This window comes from Parasteatoda tepidariorum, chromosome 3 (assembly GCF_982258835.1).
Source record: "Parasteatoda tepidariorum strain Cologne lab strain chromosome 3, Ptep-v5.0, whole genome shotgun sequence".
In the NCBI taxonomy this organism is placed as follows: Eukaryota; Metazoa; Arthropoda; class Arachnida; order Araneae; family Theridiidae; genus Parasteatoda; species Parasteatoda tepidariorum.
In genome coordinates, this window is record NC_141757.1 from 68,937,368 (window position 1) to 68,964,421 (window position 27,054).

Consider the following 27,054-nt stretch of genomic DNA (forward strand, 5'->3'; position numbering starts at 1 on the left):
AGACATGCCATCACAATTTTATCCTCTACAGAGAGGATGGCCCCACCGCTTTGATAGCCCGGTGACCTACACGCGAAGTCAAGCACTTTACGGTAGAACAGTTTAACGAGGACCCATACCGCACACCCTCGGTCCCTTTACAGAATGAGCCAAGTGGTCACACACCCGCACACTGACCGCAGTCAGTGATGCTTGACTTCGGTGATCTGCTGGGAACCATGTCTTAACGATCAGTCCACTGCGAGACCCTCTGCGGAGGGGTGGCTCCATCGCCTTGATAGCCCGACGATCTGCACTCGACATCAAGCTCTGTACGGTAGGCCGACGATCAATACTGCACATCCTCGGTCACTCAGCCACGTGCTGCCAGTGATGCTTGACTGTGGTGATCTACTGGGAACAGTGACCTACGATCAGTCCACATGGGGGCAAATTAATATGGGGAAAGGACGAGGAAATGGCGAAATATTTATTAGAAACGGAGGTGGAAAATTGATTAAATATGTTGACCTTTTCAAACTTAATTTTTGAAACTTATAATTTTTTTTTCCATTAAAGGTTACAAAGTAGTATGCAGCCGGGAAAAAAAGTCTATCGGAATCTAATAAATCACAATCGAGGAAGGTATTGAAACTTCGAAATGATTTTCAGATGAAACTTGCATGTGTTTCTAACAATCACCTTTTAATTCCTGTCTGTTTACCTGGATCAATCAGGTTTAAATGTTTTCAGTTCTGCCCTCTTTTGTGGTGATTCACGACTCTTAACTGTCCGAAAACTATTGGTTTTAGCAGTTATTTATCGTTTTCAGGCAGTTAAGACTTATGAATCATTAATAAGATGGGTTTAAATATATGTCAAAAATTTTCATTGCTAGTGGATGCTTAAAAAATTCTTGCAAATAAAGCATGCTTAATTGTCTTTTCGCTACTCTATTCACCATTTATGGAAAATTTCGTGAATTTAATTATCAATAGTTTTGTTTACAAATTGGCTTATTGTGCACAAAATACAGTTTTTAAATAATAAACGGACCACCCCAAATAACTTTTGATCTAATGATTGGAACTTCATTCTCTAAGGCTCAATCTTAATAGCTTATTGGGTTGACCTTAAATATGTTAGTTAGTTAGAGCAAATGATATTTTAAGTTACGAAATCAGACACAAAAGCATACTCTCTCCGAATAAACATACCTTTTTTTTCGTCGGATTCCCAAAATATAAAAGGGGGCTGCAATCTGGGAAATCTGGTCCCCATAGTTTAGTCTGGAGAGCAGCGCAAAGTTTGGACTTCTTAGTGATAATTTACTCGTGCTTTTCACCATATCACGTGAGCTTTTTAGGCGAATGGAACAATTTTACGCACTATTATAAAATACGTTTATAGTAGGATAATTTCATGAAAAAATATTTATTGTTGTTTATTAATTTTTTTCTTACTATTACATTTAATAATAATAATAAAAAAATATTGAATTGTAAGGTTTACAATTTCTTACATTATTTTAAAGAATGTAATTTTACACGGTGAAGTACAAAATTTGAGCGAATATTTTGAATAGTTCTAGAGAAATTGAATTTAAAAAGTCGTAGATTTAAAATTCGATTTATATATACAATTGATTTATGAATTATGTATATGATTGAATTATTAATATCAAATTTTATTATGTTAGTCAAAAATTTAAAAATTCGAATTCGTGGGGAAAATAAAACAGTTTGTACATTTAGAGAAAATACGTTTTGATTTGTGTCTGATTTCGTAATTTAAAATATCGTCAAGAATACTTAATTAGTATATTTAAGGTAAGCCCTTCGACCCATTAAGATTGAGTCCTAGAACGTGAAGATCCGATCATTAAATCAAAAGTTATTTAAGATGGTCTGTTTTTTTTTTTTTTTTCGGCACTATACATGTATTGAACTGATTATTACATAATTATGGTAATTCACCCTAAATTATCTGTTACTTTAAGATTCAATTAAAAATATTTCTTCTGCGCTACAATTTTATAATTTGTTAAAGTTTTTATTTACTTAAAATTTCGAATATTTATTAGACCCGAGGAATTTAGTTACATACAGTCATTTTACCGCTATACTCCGTATTTCTGCTTTCCTGCCAAGTGATTAATACCAGGGAGAAACAACTTCAACAGGGGTAAATTTATAATCGGAATTTAAAACTGAGTAGATGGGCTGGAAAACAGCTTTATTATGCTATACCGCATTTATTAAAGACAAGTTATGTATAGAAAGAAAATGAAAAATTAAATCTAAAACTTTATAATTAATAATGATTTTTAACTTAAGGTGCACCCATAAAAATTTCATTAAAAAATTGGGAATTATTACTATTTTTCTTTACATTTATTGTAAATAATTTAATGCTATTTTTATTTATTTATTTATTTTATTGGATTTGCAGTTTGTTATAGAGTAAAGTATACTTCCTTCGAAGCTTTTCTTTCAATTATTTTTTTTAAACTAAATGAGCAGTATTGTAATATTTTTTTTTGTACAGCAATGAATAAATGATTAATATTAAAAAAATCGATCTTTCTTGCATTTCGTCAACCTAACTATAAATACATCTTGTGAACAAAAGCTCTTGGATGACAAGCATTCTGTTCATGTTTTCAAAATCTTCATATAAAAATTTCAGTATAATTTTTTTTTTTTTTATTTATTTATTTTTTTTTTTTTTGCTATTTCATACAACTTTTATGCATTATAGCAATAAAGGAAAAATAATAAAATATTGGTCTTAACTAACTCTAAACTACCTTTGAATTTTTAGAGAATACCAAAGATTTCTCTAAAAATTCTAAGCTCTCGCGATCTTCACAAATCGTAATTACGGGGAAAACGCCCCTTCATATTTTAGGTTTTCAACTACGGCTAGAGATTTTCTAAAGATTGTAAAAAAAATTAAAAATCCAGGTCACGACCAACAAAAAATACGAACATTTCCGAAGACCAAAGCGATTTGAAAGCTCATGGCTTACGATGTTATTACTTAGCTTACATTGTGCATGCTTTCACTTAAGAAAATATTTTTCACGTATTGTGCTAATAGTCTTAAAGTTTCCGATTGACTTATAATTGATGAATGACTTAAGAATTGTGGATTTGCATCGTGGACACTTTCGTTTTTCTCGTTCAGGATAACGCTTGCAACAAAAAAATTATTGGGAGTTCATAATTTCTTTCTAAATACTCGTCAGAAAACTAAATTTTTTCGAGACTAGTTGAAATCTAACGCTCTGGAAATAGAAAGGAAAAATCTCATTTAATCTCATTTTTTTAAATTTTCATACATTTTTAATACCTGTTCATTTATTATTGTTTGTTTAAAGTTATTGTATTGTATAATTATTTATTTATATAACTATTTATGTTATTACTTATTTATAAAATTATTTGCAGTTCAACTTTAACTTACAAACAAATTCGATTACAAACTTTAGAATTCAACAAAAGTTGACTTTGGCCCAAATAATTAAAGCATTTACCACTGGTAATGATTGTTTTTAGAATAGTTTTTTCTATCTTTAAACGTTTCTGGTTAACTATACTGATCTTCATAGCTATCGAGAAAGCCATGAAAGGTTTTTCTCTTATGTAACACTATAATGTGGATACGCAAAAGCCTATGAGAAGAAAAAAACAACCTAAATTGAGACTTTACAAAGTGCAAATATAAACTCCTATGCTAAATAATGATAAAATAAATAAATAAATAACATTAGAATTTATTCTTTAGTCTCGAGAATTGAATAAAATATTTTTAAACAGTATGTGCTACTACTTAATTATGAGAATTGTAATGTTAGGACATAGAAATAGAAAGATGAAAAAAATATTAGATACTGTGTAAATAAAAATTTTAAAGACTATTAAAAATACTGAAGTTTAGTTACGTTATGAAACATAAGTATCAAGCTAATATTGATTATTTACTGCCATAGAGATGAAACTAATGCAATGGGAAGAATAATTTCAAGAATTTTTATATTAAATTTAAATAAAATAATTTTTGCTTCAATTTTTTTCTGTTTTGTTTTATAGTAAACACTAAAGTTTAGATTTTATAAAAACTAACTCTTTTAATTTGAATGTTACTATAGTTTGTGTTCTTTTCATAATTTTGCATGCATTGTATATACATAATAGCTCTATATTAATATTTATTTTATTACTTAAAAAAGGCAGAAAAATTCCATATTTAGACAAAAAGAGCTTTTTTTACGAATACAGATTTCAATTTTTAAAGAAATTTACTTATAGATTAATATCAAACGATGACATGCAAGATCCGTCACAAACTTATTCCCCCCAAAATAAACAAAAGGCATTGTGAGGAGTGTTACAAAGGAACACCTGCTACTAAATGATGGTCAAGATGACCCACCTAACACGCTGAAAATGTTTCCCCCACAGACTATAGGGTTATCCTTTTTAAGGGTATGTTCTGGCGCGTTTTATAATAAGCCGTGAATATTTTAGCTTTCCCGTTAGAGTCATGAAAAGAGGTTAATATAATATTTTGGCATGCTTGTAAATAGTGAAGAGGGAAAATTTTCTAAGAATGAAAGAAGCGAAAGAGCTGTACCTTGACTTACCGCCATTTCATGAATAGCTTATCTTGTCTAGCGAATTGAAATAGATTTATGTAGTGTTTCTGCAATTTTAAATAAACTATAAAATTTCAATTATCAGAACATTTTTTTCTAAACGTTGGAAGTCGTTATTAACAATCGCATTAAAGAAATATTTGAAGTCTTTAGGAATTTTTTTAATTGTAGTTCAAATCTAATTTTTCATTGAGTACAATTATTAAGTCAATTAAATTTAATGAAATCGATCATAATGTTATTATTATTATTATTAATTTTAAACCATAAAATTTATCGTCTGTATGAATGAGGTTTGAAAATGCAACACATATAAGAATTTAACATAATATAGTAACTGCACCGTAAAAACATAATTAGAAAAATTAATTATTTTTCTCAAGATTTTATGGGATAATGATTGAAACTATTTCTATGTATTGATATTCAAGCCGTGATACAGACTTGCGAACTAAATTAAATTCATGTTCAGTACAGAACTGAGAAATCATTCAATAGTCTTTAATGGTATTAACAAAATATTTTCACGGCAATTTTATTTATTATTATTAAGCACAACATTGTTAAATGCGGTTTTATAATTAACTCTCCTTTTTTCCCAAATCCAAAGTTTTTTTTCTTACTTTTTCAAAAATCTTGATCTTGAAGCTTTTCTTTTTGAAACTTAGTTGTTCTTTTTCGCAAATAAATTTTTCGACAATTATTAGCTTTCAGAAAAATCACCTTTTACTAAAATAAATTAAATGTAGTTAGTTGGTTTTTGTCATACGAAATGAAGGAATGTAAATCAATTTGCTCAATCCAAAATTTTTTTAAATTTAAATGAAATTATATTTTATACAAAAAGAAAAAAAAAAGTACAGAAAACTTTTTTTACACATAGAATATCCCAATAAACAACGCCTGTAAACTACATTTTTAAAATTCTTTTAAAAGTAAAGTTGAACTTTTAGTTTTTATTAGATGCCACAAAATAGCATTGAATCATGGAAAAATCTAATAAAAACTGGACCAATAATTTATGTGGTAGGAGACATTGAAAAAAGTTTGAATAGCAGAATTAAAAGAAAGTAGTTTAAATCCAATTAGAATTATTTCTCAAGAAATACTTCAGTCGTGTTTAGTTCATGAAATTTCTCATACTTAAAAAAAAATTTTCAAAGCTTTCAAAGAACAGCAATGAATTACAAACGAAAACAAGTATTTTTGAACACCCTATGCCAAAAAATAAAGCAATTAATTTGAATGAAAGATTGAAAAAAGATTGATGATGGATAGGTGAAATAAAAGATTTTAATTTGCATTGATAACTTTGGTTGTTATTTGCAAACCCCTCCATACTTAAAATTTTAATAAAATAGTAATTTTTTTCTTGTAACTTTTTGGGCTATAACTCCGCAGATAATCAACGAAATTTTCGGAACCATTTTCAATCACTATTGAAATTGCTATTTTTAAGTTCATATAAAAAATTGTTAAAAATTTTTCAAGATATGGGGTTTTAAAGTAGTTTTTTCAGACTATGCATGCGCAGAATAATTTTAGAAATGTTTTTATATATTTAACATTTTCATCCATTTAACATTTTTATATATTTATTATATATTAAACAGGTGATTAAGAATTTAATGCATTCTTTAAAAAGTATCCTCCTTTAAAAAGTAAAGCTCCTTTTCTATCGAAGTGCATTGAATGGTTTGAAACTATGTATATGTAAAAAGAACTGCTCGTGCATGCTATTATCGCAATAACCTGCCTCCGCATATGCAAATCGTAGGATGGAGCAGTTCGTCTTAAGAATCACTCTCACAGGAAAAAAAATTTTGCGTTAGTTTTTCTATTCATGTTATAAAAAACAGAATGTCAAATTTTTTATTTCTATTTTGACTGCCTTTCTTTAAGGTAATGCTTTACACCGTGGTAAAAATTTTATTACTGAAGAAACTAATAATAATAATGGTAAAATCTAAATTGCTGCGCCGCAGGGCCGGATTTAAGCTTGGCGGGGCCCCAAGTTACTGAAAAAGACGGGATTAACATTATTATTAAAAAAATTTAATAATAATGTTAAGAAAAGAGAAAGGGGAAAGAATTAACATTAAATTATTAAAAAAATTTCTTTAAGTTACATTTTGCTTTGCTGCTCAAAATCTATAGACTTAGAAACACGTTTGTTTCGATTTTGTAAAAGCCAAAATGAGTAAAATTTCTCCAAATAAAAAGAAAATTCAGATAGGTGATATTTCGGTATTTACTTTCAAAATCCTATTTTTGCTAATATCAAATTTCTTAATACTTTTGATCTTTATTTCCTTTAAAAGATTTCAAGATTATTAAAACCTTTAAATAAAATAAATCTCTTGGTAGAACAATATTTAATTATACTGATATAAGCAAAAATTTAGGGAGGATTAATATATCCCATTATGAATGTCACAAAGGATGATCTTGAACATATTATTACTGGTAATTTAAATATTATAGAAAACTGAGGAATTTAATGATAAATTCATATTCACTAATTATTAATCTTTATCTTATTTTTGCATTTTTATGGAAAAATTATACTCTTAACATTACATTTGTTTTAGATTTATTGATGATTTCATTATCTTTCAAGATTATACTTGTTTATCGAATAATATTTACTCCGAGGATATCTTCTTGCTTCGTAATCATGATAATAATATTGATTTAAATTTTTTTGATTTGGGTATAATAAAAGAAGAAAATATTTGCTCTATTGCTTTATACGATAAAAATTTCTTTGTTAATTTGTATATTTTTCACTATGTGCAAATCAATTCCGGGCAAATCCATGGTTAATTAAATGTGCAAAACACGCAATTCATTTTTCATTCTCCTTTCTATAAAATTTTTTTCTCAAATAACTACACTTTTATTTTTCCATTTAAGTGGGTACTTTATAAACATCACACTAGTGCTGCATAATGGGTTTATGTGCAGGCAAAGTTGTCAACACTTTCCAAAGTCTCCCCTGAAAGATGTAATTGAAATTTTTTAATTACTTTTGAGATCGGGATAAAATTGCTTTCTTCATCAACTGTCGAAATTTAAGGACGATAGCTCAAACGATTCTGGAGTTATAACGAAGACCATCACACATAAACTCTTCGTTTTAATTAAATTTTCATTTAAAATTTTTGAAAATATATTTAAATTTCTTATCTTCAAAGTGAAGGTTAAGAAAGCTTAATTTTCTGCTTTTCAACAAGTACAACATAATACAAATCAAATATAATCGGAATATTCACAAAATATATTTTTAATAAAGCAGTAGTATAATTGTAAACTAACGAATAAATAAATCAAGATGATAGTCATAAAAAATAAGTTTGAACTAAATTAAACTTAACTAAATTAAACTAGATAACTACAACGTAAATTAAACTAAATAACTACAATTAGAAGAACTTAACATTCTTAAGTTACAATCGAAATAATAATAATAAAAAAAAAACCTTAAACTAAAACCTGCAAACTAAAATTATTAACTAACATTAAGTTATAATTCATGGAAATGTATGATTTTTAAAACACCATTTATATGAAGTGATAAATATAGAATTATTTTATTTCATTTATGAAAAAATCTCTGAAATTAAATAATTTAAACTTAAACCAAGAATAAGTTTTTGACATTTTAATAAAATAACTTTTATAAAAGCACGTGCTAAACTTTTAGCAGCACATGCTTTCCTCTACTAATCATCATTATTATCAGCTTGTCACCTCTTATATTCCAGAGTATAGATTGATGATGCCATTGCATTCTGAAATTTACTTCGATTTCATTTAAAAGCTGTTTGGCGATAAACATCTTGAAAAAAAATGATAAACGTTGCCACCTGGATTACACTGTGAACATCATTTGCTTGGCGTTAGTTTTAAGTCAAATAATTGGCAAGTAAGAAGCGATAAAGGATAATCCTCTAGCACCCCTCTCCTATGTTCATCTTAGTCCTTCACCCCTCCGATTTTCCTTCTCCGATTTTGACAATTGAAGATTGATTACTGATTACGCCCACTGAAGAGGGGGAAAATATCTGTGACGATCGAGGAAAGACATGTATCAAACATAGCATAAAAATTACGGTGAAAAAATGAATAATAATATTAGAAGTCTTCAGCAATTAAATTAGATTATTAACTTTAAAACGTTATTTGTCACACTAGAGTTTCGATAATTCTATACTGGAAACTACTTTTTCTTCGTCTTATTAAAGCAAGGAAAACCACTTATGACAACCTTCAGTTGATGGAAATTTGGTATTCAAAGGAAATAGTTTCACGAACGAATTTTTAGAGATTTTAATTTTTTTTTTAACTATGGATATGTATCTAAGGATATTGAAAGGAAGTTACTAGTTCTGAATACATAAATCGCTAGGCATAAATGCATCTGCTTAAAAGTGATTAATGTTAAATCACCTTTAATTACTGTTAGTATTTTTAGCGATTACTTAATGCACCGTATTATTAGTCTTAACTTTTATGCAAGTAAAATAAAAACTAAATATTTTAAGTTAATATTAAACGTAAATGCTCGTTTTTAAAATAACGCTATTTATTTTCAGAATTAAGGTGTTTGGGTTTATTATATTAACAATGACCATGCGCCTTCGTTTTTATATTTAATTATCATTTTACTGCAAATTTAAGACCCTGCTAACACAGAAATGCTTGGTTTGTTTTTAAGTGCACTCATCATTTACTATAAAAAGTACGTTTTTTTAATGTTGCTAAAAATTTATAATTTTAATTAATTATCATTGAATCAGATCAATGATTTTTAAATAAAAGTAAATCATGCACTGGTAATGAACTCTTTTAAAATAAAAGCAAGGGACTTTTTATTAAAATATAAGGACGAAAAGGAATAAAATGTAGTACATAACTTAGCACGGAATGAATCTGCAGTTTTTCAAGCATAACTAGCTTGACAACAAGATTTGGTCTTTTAATCGTAAAATTTCTTATTTACCTTTCAAATGTTAAATTTAAATCATTCATATTCAAATTTTTTTTTTCTTCGGTTCTTTGTTTCGCTACGTTGACATGCATTTTATTCGCTTGCTTAACTTTGCTTTTACTTGATTTAAAGTTAGGTAAGATATTTAATATGTTCGGTATTATTTAATCTGGACAACATAGTACACCAAATTTGCTAAAAAAAAAGGTTTGAATTTCCGGGAAAACATGCAAGATTAACTACTCTGATATTAAAAAATATATAATAATAGTTTAAGTAAATGTATTAATTACATAACGAATAGAAGTATGTATGTTTGTTCTAGCAGCATTCTACACAGATTAATTATTTAAAGTGTTTTCGCAATCAACACTTTTAATATATTTCTAGAATCTTTTTCAAAAAAGAAGTCATAAAAATCTATACATTAAGTCACAAATTTATAACGTGTAAAAACGAATCGAAACATTATGAAAATCAGCCAATTCATTATTGACTTGAAACTCGATAGACTTGGTATTAAAATCATAAAAAAACACATTTATTTGTCAAGTATGATGAAACTGAAAGGCGTTTCTAATTTTTTTCTTCTACTCACTTGTAATAAGAAAAATAACTTTCAGTTTTTTCTCACAAGTAAATTGATTTAGATTATTTTAATTCCACTTTTACTACGTTTAACCTTGGCAGCGATTAACTTTTTTTTTTCTTCTTCCTTTAAATTACATGTTCATTTGAGATTCGTAATGTGTAGATTTTTATGACTTTATTTTCAATGAGGACAACTCGCCCCGAACATTTCGCCTCTAATAAACATACAGTTGATTACCAAACTACTGCTAAGATTTTAAATATAGTATATATTTGTTACACTTTTCTTGGGACTTGTTTATTATTCAACTTGGTCTTGTTCGTCTACAGTGAGCAAATAAGCCTGGTGGAGTACCTACTGTCTTCGGCCTCAATGATCTCAAGGCTACAAGCCACTATAGTCCATTCCACCTTAAGTTGGCACTGGAGAGAAAGGTAGGTAGACCGGATTACATGGAAACTGGGTTACTCTTTAAGTCAGTACGGGGATGAGGTAGCAACAAAGGGAGAAAAAGTGGCCAGTATTGGCGTTTAAGAAAGCAAAACGCCGATTTTTTTTTTTTTAAACCAAGAATCGTTCTAAAATTTTGTACAGAATACGGAAAAGAGCACGATTTTTTAGAGCATTTCTCATAATTATTATTTTAAGATACTAGTTGTAAGCTGATTTCTTAATTAGTATTTAAAAAGCAGATTTTCTTATTATGATTTTTTAACTAAACGAAACTAATTTTAAACAGAAAAAAATATATATTTAAAAATATTCTTTTTTGCTGAAATCTAAGTAAAAAAAAAGAAAAAAGAAATGCATAGATGCGCAAAAATACTTTGTTTTAAATATTTATTTTTATATTCTTATTCTTATTTTTTGTAGATTAATGTACATTAATTTATCCCACATCGGTGATTTGTTGGGGAAGGAAAAGTCAGCATAGGCTGGAAATTATTGATCATGAAAAAGATCATACTTATGTTTTATAATACTTACTGTTTTTTTTTCTTATTATAATTTTTTAATTAAACGAAACTAATTTTAAACAGAAAAAAATATATATTTAAAAATATTCTTTTTTTCTGAAAACTAAGTAAAAAAAAAAAAAAAAAAGAAATGCATAGATGCGCAAAAATACTTTGTTTTAAATATTTATTTTTATATTCTTATTCTTATTTTTTGTAGATTAATGTACATTAATTTATCCCACATCGGTGATTTGTTGGGGAAGGAAAAGTCAGCATAGGCTGGAAATTATTGATCATGAAAAAGATCATACTTATGTTTTATAATACTTAACTGTTTTTTTTCCTTATTATAATTTTTTAATTAAACGAAGCTAATTTTAAACAGAAAAAAATATATTTGACAAGATTCTTTTTTGCTGAAATCTAAGTAAAAAAAAAAACGAAATGCATAGATGCGCATAAATACTTTGTTTTAAATATTTATTTTTATATGCTTATTTTTTGTAGATTAATGCACATTAATTTATCCCTCATTGGTGTTTTGTTGGGGAAGAAAAAGTCAACATAGGCAGGAAATCATTGATCATGAAAAATATCATACCTATGTTTTTTTAATATTTACTGTTCTTTTTTTCTTTTATAAATAAAAAATTAAAAAAAAATTTCAGAAAAGTTTTTTTTTTACTATAAAATTTTTTTCTGAAATATATTTGCTTCTAAGAGACAAAAGAACTTACCTGAAAAAAATAATTAGTATTATCCATATGGGGGGGGGGCGTACTGTTTGTTCACCCTCCCCCCATGTTTTCAGCTGCCATATCCCACCCTCTTAGACTCAACAGGAACTCTTTGAATAACATGATAACCACCTATCCTGGTGGTTATCATGTTATTCATTTAATATTTTAACAGTTGACAGTTCCTTCTGCAAACTCTTTGTGGGGTAGCTCTGAATTGAATTCAATCCACAATTTCTCATCAGGCGAAATTCTACTTGGATGGGTAGGCGCATTTCTTCAAAAGAAAATACTTATTTTGAAATATCAGAACTTTACTTTTCAGGACCTTTGCAGGTGAAAGGAGGCTTAAGAGAAAAATCCGTATAATTTGTTATTTAAGTATAGTAGAATTAGTTAGTCTCGAAATATTTTGTCAGATACTGAAATATCTTAATATTTTCTACATAAGAGAAAGGATTTCTCAGCTTTTTGGGCTTTGTATTTCAAAAATAATTATTAAAATATTGATTGGTTTAAATTAACCTTTCGATGTTTAAAAAAATTTAATGATTCAAATTTTGCGTCTTTTTTGAAATTATTTCAATTCCTATACATTTTATTAGTTTATAACTAACGGATTAACACTTCTATTATGGAAATTGTATTTTAGATAATATTAAAAGTCCCTTTAATTTAACAAACTAAAAATCTTTAATTTTTACATTATTTAAGTTCCTATAAAAAGCGAATTGTATTTCAGAACTAAACATGGCGCAAAAGACGCAAAATTTGAATCTTTACAGAGATCGAATAAAGCGAAAACAATTTTTTCTTTTGTCGTAAAAAAATAATAATAAAATCACATGTTGAATTAGCTACACAGCAAATATGCTCAACTGTCATCAGTTTAATAATATTGACCTGTCTATTGGGGTGTTGCTGTTTTTTTTTTTTTTTTCATTTATTCTGAGGGGAAAAATTTTTTCATTAAATATTGTACAGATGAGGTTAATATTTAGAAAATTAAATAATCAAATACCAAAAAAAAAAAAAACGAAATAAGAACTGCACAAGAGATAGGACACTTAAGCAAAGCCACAAAGCCAAGGCGAATGGAAAAGCTGACTGACCAGTGTAGAAACATAGCCAATGAGCCAATTCCTTGTCCTTGAAAACTAATTCAGCGCCAAACTAAAACACCTCCTTCTTCTTTGTACATTCGCTTTACTGAGAAGGTATTTATAAGTTAAATACATTTAAACATGAAAAACTTCTAATGAATGTTTCAAGATATACTTTTCTTACTATGCAACATTTATATATAATTGTACGCGCATTTAAACTGCAATTAATTCCAAAATAGCGAAGAACTACTTTTCAAAGGCGGAGTATTACATTTCCTACCTTTCTCTCCAGTGCCAACTTAAGGTGGAATGGACTATAGCTTAAAACCTCTTACCCTCTTACGAAATTTATACAAATATTAAGAAATTTAAGACCAGTGTTCTTCATAGTTCTACATACTGTGGAAATCGTAATTATAAATTCTTTGGAACAATTTTTCTCAAAATGTTTCTACCTTGTGTTTGCTTTAATTTTCTTTTTTATTTTACTCGTAACTTTTCTATATTTTTATTAATTTACCTTTATTTCTTTTAATGTTTTTTCAGCCATGAGCACCAATATTGTGAGTTTGGAACGACTTTTATTTGCTATATCCTACATTTTCCATTTCCATATCCCACAGAAACTCTAAAATTTCCTTCAACATCAAGTGGTAAACTTCAAATCCTTCTGTAAAATTTAGATCAATAAAAATATAAACTTAACACCCAACGAATAATGTTAATCTTCTTTACAACGATCAATTAGCAAACAATTAAAATGCCAGCGCTCGGTCCCTCCCCTTGTTGCCAAACAATTCCACTGTTCTTTATTAGATAAACGAGGGTGAATAAAGTCGTCTGCCCTTTTGTCACGGGCAGATGCCTTTGATCACGCGAGATTCCAACATTTTTAGGATCGTTGACCTTGTTAGCTTCCACAAGGCTAGCGACCTCTTGATCTTAAGATATAATTACACATAACTGCAACAGGAGACTACGAAAGACAATTTTTGGGCCTCTTTCGTCGTATGCAAGAACAAAGCAGCGTTTAATGTTTGTGTTCTACATTGAATTGTGGGATAGGATTGTTTTGGAAGGTGGAAACGACTGAAATGCTTAAAGAGTTAAGATGATTAAAAGAAAAGCCATGGGGATAACGCAGATTTGAATAATAAACATTTAAGTGCATTATTACTTCATATTGAAGATAAATGTAAATTAAAAAATACTGTTGGTGGAAAAATTGAAAATTCTAAAATTCAGTTTACTTTATTAAGAATTATTATTTTTTTTTTTAAATAATAATTTAGGAGACTTTGCCTTCTGCTCGCTTCGCCCCCCCCCTAACCCCAATGATTGTTCCCCAATTATTTTTATTTCTTCTCCGGAAACATAAATTTAATTGAAAAATAAAAGTATTGAGTCTTCGTTATTGTTATTCATTACGCAATAGCGTTCGCCTCTTTATTTTTCGAAATTTTGAATTTAGCTTAAAAGACAAGAATTGACTGAGAAATGAACTCGTCTTTCAAGTGAAAATTAATAGCAAACAAGAGAGAAATATATGTTTATATGTATATACATACAAAGTCAGAAAGTCATAATTTAATACGTTATCTGTTATATAATAGTATATAATGCGTTTATATATTATAGAACTGAAAATATATTATAGGCTTGTCTATTTTTATTATTATTATTTTCGTTAGTGAAAAAAAAATGTCATGTACTGCATGAAACGTCATAAACAATAAGCCGGGGGGGGGGGAAACGGATTACTCTGAATAGCTTTTGATTTAATGATCGGGTCTTCACGTTCTTGAACTCAATCTTAACGGCTCGAGGGTTTACCTCAAATATGCTATCCCCTCAAATATATAGGAATCCCAAGTTTGGACCCCATATGTTAATTTTATTTTTTGCTTATTTCGCCATATCTCGAGAACTTCTAAAGTAAATTGAAAATTTTTTGCACACAATTATAAAATTTGTTTATCCAAAGATAATTTCTTTCAAAAAATAACTTTTAGTAAATATTTATAATTTTTTATTATTTTATTTAACAATGGTAGAAAAATATTAAATGCTTTGCATTATTTTAAGGAATATGATTTTTCATAGCAAAATACAAAATTTGAGCGAATTCGGTTGAAAAGTTCTGGAGAAATTCAATTTCAAAAACGTCAGATATTTAAAATTCGCTTTCTCAGGAGCTTTTCGACTGATTTCTTTCAAATTTCGCAATTTATCACGCAAAATTAATTCTTCAAAATGATGCAACAAATTGCATATCTTGCAATTAAAACTTTTTTTTGACCATTATTTAAAAAATACTTAAAAATGATAGATGCTTGCAGAAAGTTTTTTTTGCATGGCAATATCTTTGGATAAACTAATTTTATAATTGTGTGTAAAATTCTTTCAATTCTCTTAAAATGTTATTGAGATATAGCGAAATACGCAAAAAGTAAAATTAACATTAAGGGGTCCAAAATTTGCAGCACTTTCCTGACCAAATTATTGGGACCATATTTCTCAGACTGCGGCAACCTAATATATTTTTGAGGTCAGAAATCAAAATCAGTCAAAAAGAAGAAAAGAAAGGTATGTTTAGTCAGAGAAAGTACGTTTTTATATCTGATTACGTAACTTAAAATATCGTCTGCACTTATTAATTGATATATTTGAAATCACCCCCTCGAGCTAATAAGCTATTAAGTTCCGATCATTAGATCAAGAGCTATTTAAGGCTGTCCGTTTTTTATTTTGCGCACTGTACTTCAGAAAAAGTATTTTTTATCTTTTTTATTTAAAGTAAGAATTTTTGCCTCGATGTGTTGTACCATGGACCATCATTTATGATGTACCTTCAACTATTGGATATTGTATCTTGAATAGCAGTCATTTTAAGTTCATTTAATTTAAACTTGTTAGTTGGTTTAATTCGAATATCCGTAGAATTACTACCTAATTTACAATCTGCATAATCTGCCTAATTTACAATCGTCTGCATAGGCTAACTTAAATCAATTTAATCATAAACGTGAGACTAAATAATATTTTATTGGAATAATTAAACAATTGTTTAATACAGAACATCAAAATTTTTACATGTTGTAAATTGTAATATCCGCAGGAATACATACATTCACTGTCTGGGCCGGTTGCACATACTTTTGACCATTCAAAGTACCAGCCCAAGGTACAAGAAGTATACTCGTTTTTAATTTTGTTAGGCTTAGCAAATATAAACTGTGTTTTTAGAAGAATAGTAATGTTTATGTTTTTAATAGAATAGCATCTTAAACAGAATGGCATTTTAGTTCTTATCTATCTTAGTTCTGTTTTTAAACACCATTCTTAATCCCGAATTATACACTTCTTATTTAAATTAAATTTAACAATCAATAATTATAAAATTAGTTATCGAATGTTGCAGTTCTTTTATTCCATCCTCCCAATACATTTCTCTAAACACCATATAGTTTCACATTCGTAAATATTATCGTTTCCGTTCAGTAAGACAAAATGTAACGCGAGGTTGAGCTTGCAAAACAGCAGCGATGACTATGATTTTTTAAACTTTTTTTTGTATTTGTTCAGTATTTTGTCTGCCCTTGTTATGGAATGCTATTTTGAATCTTTTATAACTCCATAACCGTTGGTTCTAAGGTTCTAAAATTTGAACATAGACTACGAGAAGCACTTTTAGAGCCCCCGATCCGAAAAATCGCTTAAAAAATTTAATAATTCCGTTCAGAAGAAATATTTGAAAAAAAAATTTTTTTTCGTAAAATTTTAACATTAGCCTTTGTCTCTATAAATGTTAAAAATACAGTTCTCTTATATTGTTGTCAGACTGCTTTATCACGTGATCAATAAATTTAATTAAATAATCTGATTCAACTTTCTGTTGTAGTCGGTGCATTTTTATTGGCCGGAAAACCACGTGGTAGGATCCTAATTGGGATCCCTCATTGACTTCATTATTTTTTGGTTGAAATAATGTAAAATGATTAAAATCAAAATAAAATTATCATAAAATTAATAAAAGTCATTAAGGTAAAAATTAAAAAAAAAATTTTTTTTTTCATTTCCTAAATTAAGAGTTTGAAACTGAAAGAGTTGTTTCGTTGTTATATAACGTAATTCTATATTATCTTTATACGCTCAATTTTAAGATAAACTTATTTAAATCGATCCCTTAACTTATCAACCGCTTTATAATCATTATTTTTTATGAAATAAAATATTTTAAAAAGCATTAACTTTTCTATGGGTCTGCACGAAAAATAATAAATAAATTATTGCGTGTAACTTATAAAAATCGAGTTTATAAAGTCTCGGCTAATTTTCAAAGTATCATGCTCATGTTATAAATAGTTTATCAAAATATGTTATAAGAATGTCTATAGAATTTCAAAGAAAGCAGATAAAAAGTCGGTGGTTTTCGAATAACAACATCAAATCCAAATAAACCACCGTCTCTTCATCTGCTTTTTTTTCAAAAATTTTATAACAAATTCTTGCGACACTTTTTTAAAATAAATTTTAAATGAAGATAATACCTTGAAATTTAGCGGAGACTATACAAACTTGATTTTAATAAGTTACCCGCAATATTTTATTTATGAACTTTTTTTGGAAACCCATAGAAAAATTTTCATTTTTTTAAAATTTTTTAAATTAATTTATTTAATATAGAGAGATACATTATTACTTTTAGTAGGTATGTAGTGACGCAACATAGATCACCCCATCCATAAGCATATCGAATTCAGTAAGCAAAATTGTAACTAATAAGGGCATCAAAATTCTTACTTTTTAAAATTTGCCATTATACTTAAATATTAAATGGCACGACCTCAATAACAGGTAATGGGTATCATCATTGCAAGAAGAAATGATGCAACTAAGTAGCATTTACGCAGTGTGTAATGCAGGGTAGGATTTCTCATGGTAACACTGCTGTCTCATGCTGGTTGCGATAACAAATGTTTTGAGACAACATAAAATAATTTGACAATAAATCTCACTCCTTCATAAATATGAGGAGCATTCATGTCTGACTACGAATTTCAAAGAACAAGGTTCGAGTAAGAAGAACGGCGAGTCAGAAATCATAAGTTCAAAAAACCACTGAAAGAGGGAACTCGAACATTTAAAAATATTTTAAAGACAAAATTTACATATTAATTTTAGGTGTGCTACGTTTTCTACAATCATTATACAAATGTTTTTTTTTATTTTATTGGATGTTGTTGTTGTTGTAGTTAATTTACGTCGCACAAGAGCTGCACAATGGGCTATTGGCGACGGTCTGGGAAACATCCCTGAGGATGATCCGAAGACATGCCATCACAATTTTGATCCTCTGCAGAGGGGATGGTACCCCCGCTTCGGTAGCCCGACGACTTGCACGCGAAGTCGAGCACTTTACGGTAGAACAGTTTAACGAGGACCAATACCGCACACCCTCGGTCCCTACGCAGACTAATCCAAGTGGTCACCCACCCGCACACTGACCGCAGCCAGTGATGCTTGACTTCGGTGATCTGCTGGGAACCGTGTCTTAACGATCAGTCTACTGCGGGACTATTGGATGTTAAATGTGCCTGTATGTATAAGACAAATCAAGATTAGATTTGGTGATTTTCATGACGGTATGGAGTGACTTTAGTTACCTCATGTTATGAAGAGTAGAATACTCTCGAGGATTGCTTTCTCTTACAAAGTTATAGGATGTCTAAGTTTAGTTTAAGTTAATGTCTAAGTTAGTATCTAAGTTTAGTTTTTTGCTTAATAAAAATTCTTGTAAGTTCAAAGATGACTTTTTCATTATGCTTGCTTAGCATTTTCCACTACGCACTCAACTATGTCAGCAATTCACACTGTATGCGATTTGTCCTAGATCAGTGGTTACCTACTGGCAGCCCGCGGATTGCATTTGCATCCGGCCCGTGAACCCTCTTTTGGTGGCCCGCGAACTAAAATATATTAGTTGTCATTTTTTTGTGGACAATTTTCATAAAAAATCTTCTCTTTCGCTAAAAAAAAAACTTAATTTCTTCGTTTTTGTTAAATTTAACTTACCAACGGTGCAAAAAAATTTATTTCTCAGGTTTTGCCTCCAAGAAAATATTTATTCAAACACAAAAATAATCGTGCATGTTTTTTTATTTTTTATTTTATTTTGTGAATATAATTTAGCATGTGCGTATCAGAAATTTTCTCGGAGAAATTCTCTGATCCAACTTTTTGAAACCACTCATTTTGGACGAAATTATTTACATTTGTAAATTTCAAAACGCGTAAAGGAGGTAATGAATATCAGGTTTTATTTAAATTCTTTGAATTGAATATGGCATGAGCAGAAAAGAAATTTTTTTTTATTTCAGATGCCCGAGAATTTTTTTCTTCGTTATAATTCCTAATAAGTCGAAAAAAATAGTTTTTGATAAAGTTGCGGCCTTCCATTTGACTGGTGTTTTTAATTGCGGCCCCCGGCCTCATGTAAGTTGGAAACCCCTGGTCTAGATGTACATGTGAATGTTGGGACACTACATGTAAGATGTATTGCTCGCGCATGCGCGAATTGCATCGGCTTACATAGGCGAAACGCATGCAGTGAAAATGCTTAGTTTTTAGCCTCCAAGTGGTTTCAAATATGCTACACAGTATTAAATTCTGGAGATATGACGGGTCTGGTCACTGCACCTTCTGAATATGTAAGAATTCAAAGCATTCTTTGAACAACCTAGTCCGATGTGGACGAGCATTGTTATCCATAAAAATGAGCTGTGGACCGATACAGGGCTAAAGAGAATCGAAGGGCTAGTTCATTCCTCTCTTAGAGCTAAAGCTACGATTTCCTTCCTCATAACGTCATGCTGCACACAGATCTCGTAGACCGCAAGCAAAGATATTATGAAAACTTTGTATCATTCTCTCTGTAAAAATAAGTTCGACTCTTTCTTGATATTAGATTTCAAACTTTATGCAATTAACATATTATTTCCTTCTCAAAACATAATTTTAAAAAATTTTCTTGGCCAAAATATTAAATTAAATACCATTTTAAACTAATAAAAATATTTTACTAGTTGTCGTAAATGACGCTATAAATACTTTATTTTAAAATTTCCAGTTTTAACTTTCGTTATTAAAAAAAATTTTATGCATACATCGACACTTTTTTAGATACTATTGTTCGATAACAATAACTTGTAAAGTTAGGTTAAATTTAGAATCTTGATTTTAAAATATGATGTTAATGGCAATTTGTTTATACTTCATCATTAGGAAACAACCTTAAACGCTAATCATTCTAACAAAATAATAATTTAGGTTCATAAAAATATTAGAAATTTCACAATTGGTTATAGATATTTAAGTTTAAAAGAATATAATAATATTAAAAAAATAATTATAATATAATTTTAAAATAAATAAATAAATATTTAGAATAACTACATTAAAAACTACGTAATAAAACTAGGAGAATTTTAACTCTTAATTATCGATACTTTTCATTTAATTTTTTATTTTTCTTGACTTCGACATTTTTTAATTTTTTCGTCTGTCTTTTTTTTCTTCTTTTTCTTCAAGTATCTGGGCGATTTCAATATAGAGGGCGAATTCTTATAAAAGTTCTAAAATGCAAAATAAGAGTATTGCTGTTTTATTCACTGCGGGATACTGTCCCTCTAATTCACTTATAAATTCTTTGATGACACTTTTTGATTTTCTGTTCCATGCACACTTTGAAAAATTTTCTCAAATTCCTGACACACTTCCATCCATGCTGTTGACGGAACAATTAGTCCTTCCTTAGATAAGAGAGCACTTGATAGAGTTAGAGGAATTTCAAAATCATTCTAATCGGCAATCCAAGCAAACGATTTCTTATATCATCTTCATAATCTTGTTTTAAGAAATGCTTACTGTATATTCGTTCATTCATGTTTAAAATATTAACTGGGTCATTTCGTTTGCAATGTCGAAGCCCTTCTTTACATAGTTGTTCATTTACTTTAGGGAACACGTGGAAAATTATATTTTTTCCTTTTGTGTTTCTATCAGAATTTTTGTAAGTTGCTATCGCACAAACTGGCATTTCATAAATAATTTTAAATTTTTGTAATTCACTTCACAAAACTGAGAAAAATCATTATAGGAAACAAGGAATGTCTTGGAATATGTCACAAAAAGGAATGCTCCAATCTTAGTTAAAGCTAGCTAGACCGAACGCTTCGTTCCTGCAGTAAAAGAACCGTAAGCTTTGCGCCACCGTGACGTCACAGGCGAAAATCGGAAGTTTGGCACGGCGAGAGTTTCTTCAAAGGAGTGAACTAGCCCTTCTATTCACTTTAGCCCTGGGACCGATAGCACTTCCAAAAAATTAGATAGGGATAAAAGTAGGGCCGTTTTATCCATTAGGCACTGTAGGCAACTGCCTAGGGGCCCCGCCACGTTCAGGGGCCCTGTGATACAGAGAAAAAAAATTGACAATGTTTCTTAAACAGTAAAAATTTAATTCGAAATTTCAATGACGATTGTCTTGCTCTGTACATTACATCGACGCTATTTTAGTACATTTCTGAACGCATTCCAAATTAGATATTAATATTATGGTAGTTAGTTCATATATAACGCAGTAATATAATCGCTAGCAATTTTATCGCGGTAATTTTAACGCCGACTAATCAGATGACTATACAGCAAGAGCAGCTTTTTTAACACAACACGCTTGAAAAACGCGTAAAACGATGACGGACCTGCAAAAGAAGTTGTGCTCAGAGGAAAAGAGAAATTAAAAGTTGATACATATTTGCCAGTACTAGACATGCTGTGTACAGAAGTGTCGCGGCCCCTAGAAGCTTACCGGGAAATAAATGATCTGTTTGGGTTTCTAACAGATTTCTCGACAAAATCCGACGCTGAAATTAGACAGGTTTGCACAAAGTTTAAGGAACATTATTTCGAGGACATTGAGCCTGAGTTTATAGACGAAATGGTGCAGTATAAATACTTCTTCTTACAATTAGAAGACGCCGGAAAAAAAATTGAGCCTGCCGAAGAGTCTTACAAACTAAATATTGGTAACATGGCACAATCAACTTTCCCGAATGTAATGACAGCTTTGCAAATATATAGAAGTCTAATGATTACAAACGCCACTGGTGAACGAAACTTTTCCAAATTGAAATTAATTAAAAACTGTCTTCGTTCAACTATGTCTCAAAACCGTTTAAATTCATTGGCCATAATGGCAATTGAAAATGATGTATTGGAAAAGGTTAACTTTCAGGATGTCTTGAACGATTTTGTAACAAAAAAAGTTAAAAAAGAGTCAATATTTAAGCTTATTGTATGATTTTTTTTAAATGCATATATTAATTACTTATATTCTTTTCGTTTGATTCAATATTTTTATTGAATAATGTGATAATATACCTATGTAGTAAAAAACAGCGTAATTATGAATAAAGTGTTGTGTTAGCGAAAAAATATATTAGGAAGTTAGAAGACGGTAGGGGGGGGCGCGACGAGCATTGCCAAGGGGCTGCGACATGCACAAGCGGGCCCTGGATAAAAGTAGCAGCCATCGGTGAAGACACTGATGTGGTGCTTGCTTGATGTGGGACCAGCATAAACTGGTGCAGGCAGGCTGTATTACCCCTAAACAAAGATGCGGTGGAGTCATTGATGAGCAACCCGTTGCTCATCAATGTATATATATATATATATATATATATATATATATATATATATATATATATATATATATATATATATATATATATATATATATATATATATATATATATATATATATATATATATATATATATATATATATATATATATATATATATATATATATATATATATATATATATATATATATATATATATATATATATATGAACTCATTATAATCAAAGAATTTTTGTATCTTAAATATTAATGTTTTGTAGGTATCGTAATATCGGACATCTCGATATATCAAGCTTTGACTGTATTTCAGCTTGCAAAAATACGGAAAGAAATTTTGGTTTAAATAATAAATATTTGCACCTATGGAAAGTGTGTTAAAATTATACTAAATTAGTTTTGATATACATTGCAAAATTTTCGAGGGAAAAAAATGTACAATCTTTATTTTTTATTTCAATGGAAATTTTTTTTAAAGTGTTTCTTTAAATTTTAAAACATATGAAATTAAAACATATTAAGTTTTGCCATTCCTCCATCTCACAATTATGGAGAAAGCGGTGTCTATAATACAAAAAACAAATAAGTAAATAAATAAAATTCGGCGTAATAGATTAAATTCTTATTTTATCGCTTTTTTTTTTTTTTTAACTTTTCTCGACAGGAAGATGAACTTTTCCGATTCTAATAAGATTACAATTCTAATTTGTATATCCATTTTGTTAATCCTAATTTTTTTATTACATTAAAAAAATTGTTGTCTAAAATTGTCTTTTCATGATTAGAAAAACTATTTTTGATGGAATAGCACGTGCATTTTAACTACAGAATGATTCAGGTCCTCTTTATTGTAATTCGTAAGACAGCTTGGTAGTCTATTTTAATATTTTAACTCATATATGAGCAATTAAAATTGAGTTTATTAGTATATATAAATATTAACCCTATTTAAGAGAAAATAAAAAAAGATTGACAGAACAAACTTAGTTTTTCACTACTTCCAAATAATTTAAAAATCGAATTTTTTACATTAAACGGTGTGACATTTAACAAAATACTTTTCTTTATTGAATGCGAAGAATGTGTACACGCATTAGTCAGTCTCAAAAAGTGTGGTAACGTGAGTATGGTATGATGGGGTAGGAGCTAGGGCAGTCTTCTTGTCTTCCCTTATCCCTCAGGGGTGTTGAATAGCTTTCCATATGGACGCAAACAAAAGACTTGTCCCTCAGACTTTTCTGAGGAAAGTGAACAGGAAGTTGGTGGTAAAGTGCTAGTAAAAATAACACATTTTCGTTTTTAATTGATTCTCATTAACAAAAAAAATTTAATAAAAAGCTAGATTTTTTTAAGAATGCAATTATATTTCGTTTCAAGACGGTAGTGTTTTCCCGACGACATTTAAGTTCGTCCCGATAGGGGGGCAAACGATGCCCGACAGGGGGCAATAGCCCCCCCCCCCTGACCCCCTACTGGCGCCGCCCTTGGGTGCCTTCTTGATACGGGACCCGTATGAACTGGTGCAGACAGGCTGTATCACTCCTAAAAAATGGTGCGGTGGAGTCATTGATGAGTTTCAATTCAGTCTTAACAATTCGATGTGTGTGCTTGATCTGTTAGATAATCAGGAACCTGTATCGAAACCATCCCTCAAACATAATGGAAGTTCATCACCATTGCCGTTCCTGGCGGGTATGCAGTGAATGCCCCGCACGCAGGGGCCCAATTTAAGGGGCGCCAAATTCAACTATTCGAAGTATAAGCATAGTATATAGGGGCGCACAAAATTATTCTTGCGCGCAGGCGTTCGCCACCCCAGGAACGGCACTGCTCATCACCATGCAGATTGAGAAGTCCTTACACTGGATCAGTCACCCAGACCTGCACGTCTGTCGGGGAAGCACGTTATTTTCACCCAGGTATAAGACTGAGATCAAGCACTATGTAAGATTGTTCAGAGGTTCTGTTGCTGCGTTGTTTGTTTTTATTAATGAAATAACACCTCCACATAGACCAGGCTGAGGAATGCCTTGAAAGAATTTATATCTGAATCAAATAGAACATATATATGGCATTATTGAGTATTCAACATTTCAACTCAGATATCTGAGTTGAAATGCACTCGTCTCCCACACATACATTGGTGTGGAAGAGTCATAAAAATTATTATTCTACGGTGCACTTTTTACGTATTTCGCAAGTCTAGAGATGTCTTTGTTAATAAAGTACATTATTGAGATACCCGGAGGTAAGATAATAGTAGTGTTCTCAGGCAAAAATAAAATTGCAATTTGGTTTTCCCTTATAAGTAGTAGTAACTTATTTTCGTTGCCCAAGAGCTGCATGTTGGGCTATCGGTGACGATCTGGGAAACATCTCCGAGTATATTTCGAGGACAAGTCATATCAATTTTGATCCTTTGAAGAGAGTATGGCACCCCTGCTTTCATAACCGGATGGCCTGCGCGTGAAGTCGAGTACTTTACTGTAGAAAAATTCAACGAGGATCGATTCCGCACAACCTCGGTCCTTTCGCAGCCTGAACGAAGTGATCACCCACCCGCACACTGACCGCAGTCAGTGATGCTTGACTTCGGATATCCGATAGAAAACGTTTCTTAACAATTTGTCGAATGAGGGATTCTGATAAGTAGTATATCATATTCTTAAAAGCATATAATGTATAATGTACAAAACTGTAAAGTCACTTTCACCCTCCCCTCCCCCCTTAATATGGCATCCGAATTTGTCACCAATTAAATTTTTTGCAAATGAAAAGCTAAAAAAATTTTGACCTAACATTTGAAAATATTTGGTCAGTTTTCTTTAAAATACATTGTTTTCTCATCTTGTTTATACGTAAAATTTTTTATCGTATTAAAAAAAAAAGAAAGCAAAACTAAAATGAGACATTCTAATTTTACAGCAGACCCCACTGGGACACAAATAAACTTAAAAGGATGCTTTGCTCTAAACACAGTTTAGGAGTTGCAATGAGAACCAATCAAAAGAAAAGCACATACGAATTATCCAATCAACGTCTCTTCCCCTGTCAAATCTAGTATAAGCGTCCTATGCTGGAGTTTAACATTGATTTTGAAAACGTAAGTAAATAAATCTCTTTAAATTTAAATTTTTATTTTATGTGAACACAGTTCCGCATATATATAACTTTTTAAATGTAATTGCATGCATATTTGATTGTTTGATTACATTACATAATGAGTTAGAAATCTTACGGTAATATTTAAGGTGATCATGAGTTTGTTTATGAAAATGGTACCTATCATACCTATCTAAGCCGATGGAGTGTTGAAGCTTTTGTAATTTTTTAATAAATTACTCTAGTAGGATTTTGTTCAATCGTTTGTGGTTTCTCATTTTAAAGGATATTTAAAAAAAATTCTTACCGGTATATTTTGTGTTTACCGGTTTTTAAAATATCCGCCATTATTGAATGCTTGATTCTCCAAAGTAGTATGTTTTCCTCTGTAATTTATATTTACCTCGATTAAAATATTTTTAAGTACATAAATAGTTATTAAAAAGTTGTGCCTTTATTATGATGTCTGCATTAGCCTATTTTTATTACTCAAAACATTTATCTCCCGCTGATATGAAAGCGCGGGAGTTTTGTACGATTAGACTGATCAGCATCATTTAAATAAAACTTAACTATGAATGTATTTTCCTTTTATTTTTATAAAATTTTTTAGGAATTTTGTTGCTAAATATTCAAAATTAAATGTTGATGTCCCGCTGTTATGAGAGCGCTGAAATATTGGAAGTTGAACTGTTCAGTATCAATGCGTACTACAAGAAATTTTTATAAGAATATATTGATCTTTTATTTTTATCGAGAATTAAAAAATTTCATTCTTAAGTATTTAAAATTAAGATTCTAACTCATCTTTATTTTCTAAGAATTACTAGACAATTTTATACTCACTTCTATCAAAATGAGAATACGGTTTAAATTTCTTAATAATTTATCAAATTAATAACATAATTGTAAATAACAGCCTTTATAGATATTTTTCAGCATTGAGTGACCCAAAAAGCAATCATAGGGTGTCAAAAAACAATTTGTAATTATCTGAAATAGCCTATTGCCAAACTTGCCAGTAGACTTAGATAAAATGAAAAATAATAAGAAAAATTCTGCCTTTGATAAAAAAGTTTGGTTTTTTTTTGAATCCCGGAGAAAACGATCCGTGTTTTTGCGAGTGCAAACAGTAATTAAATTTACATTCAGACACTTTACAATTGTACATTGTGATTTAAACTTACTTTTTCTGGTCTGTATCAATGAGATTTTAAGTTATACTTT

The 27,054-nt window shown here is 29.7% G+C and overlaps 1 protein-coding gene across 5 annotated transcripts in view; it reads left to right on the forward strand.

Annotated features, from left to right (window-relative positions):
• The first annotated feature begins 25,625 nt into the window (after positions 1 to 25,625).
• LBR (lamin B receptor) overlaps positions 25,626 to 27,054 on the forward strand; it is a 30,791-nt gene continuing 29,362 nt past the window's right edge. Inside the window, exon 1 of one of the 5 annotated variants that reach the window (XM_016071272.5) lies at positions 25,626 to 25,828. The gene's annotated coding sequence lies outside the window, so the exon portion shown is untranslated. Of the gene's footprint in view, positions 26,202 to 26,500; positions 26,520 to 27,054 lie in introns of those variants that run through there. The other 4 variants (XM_016071273.4, XM_071180940.2, XM_043052882.3 and 1 more) reach the window with 4 other exon arrangements.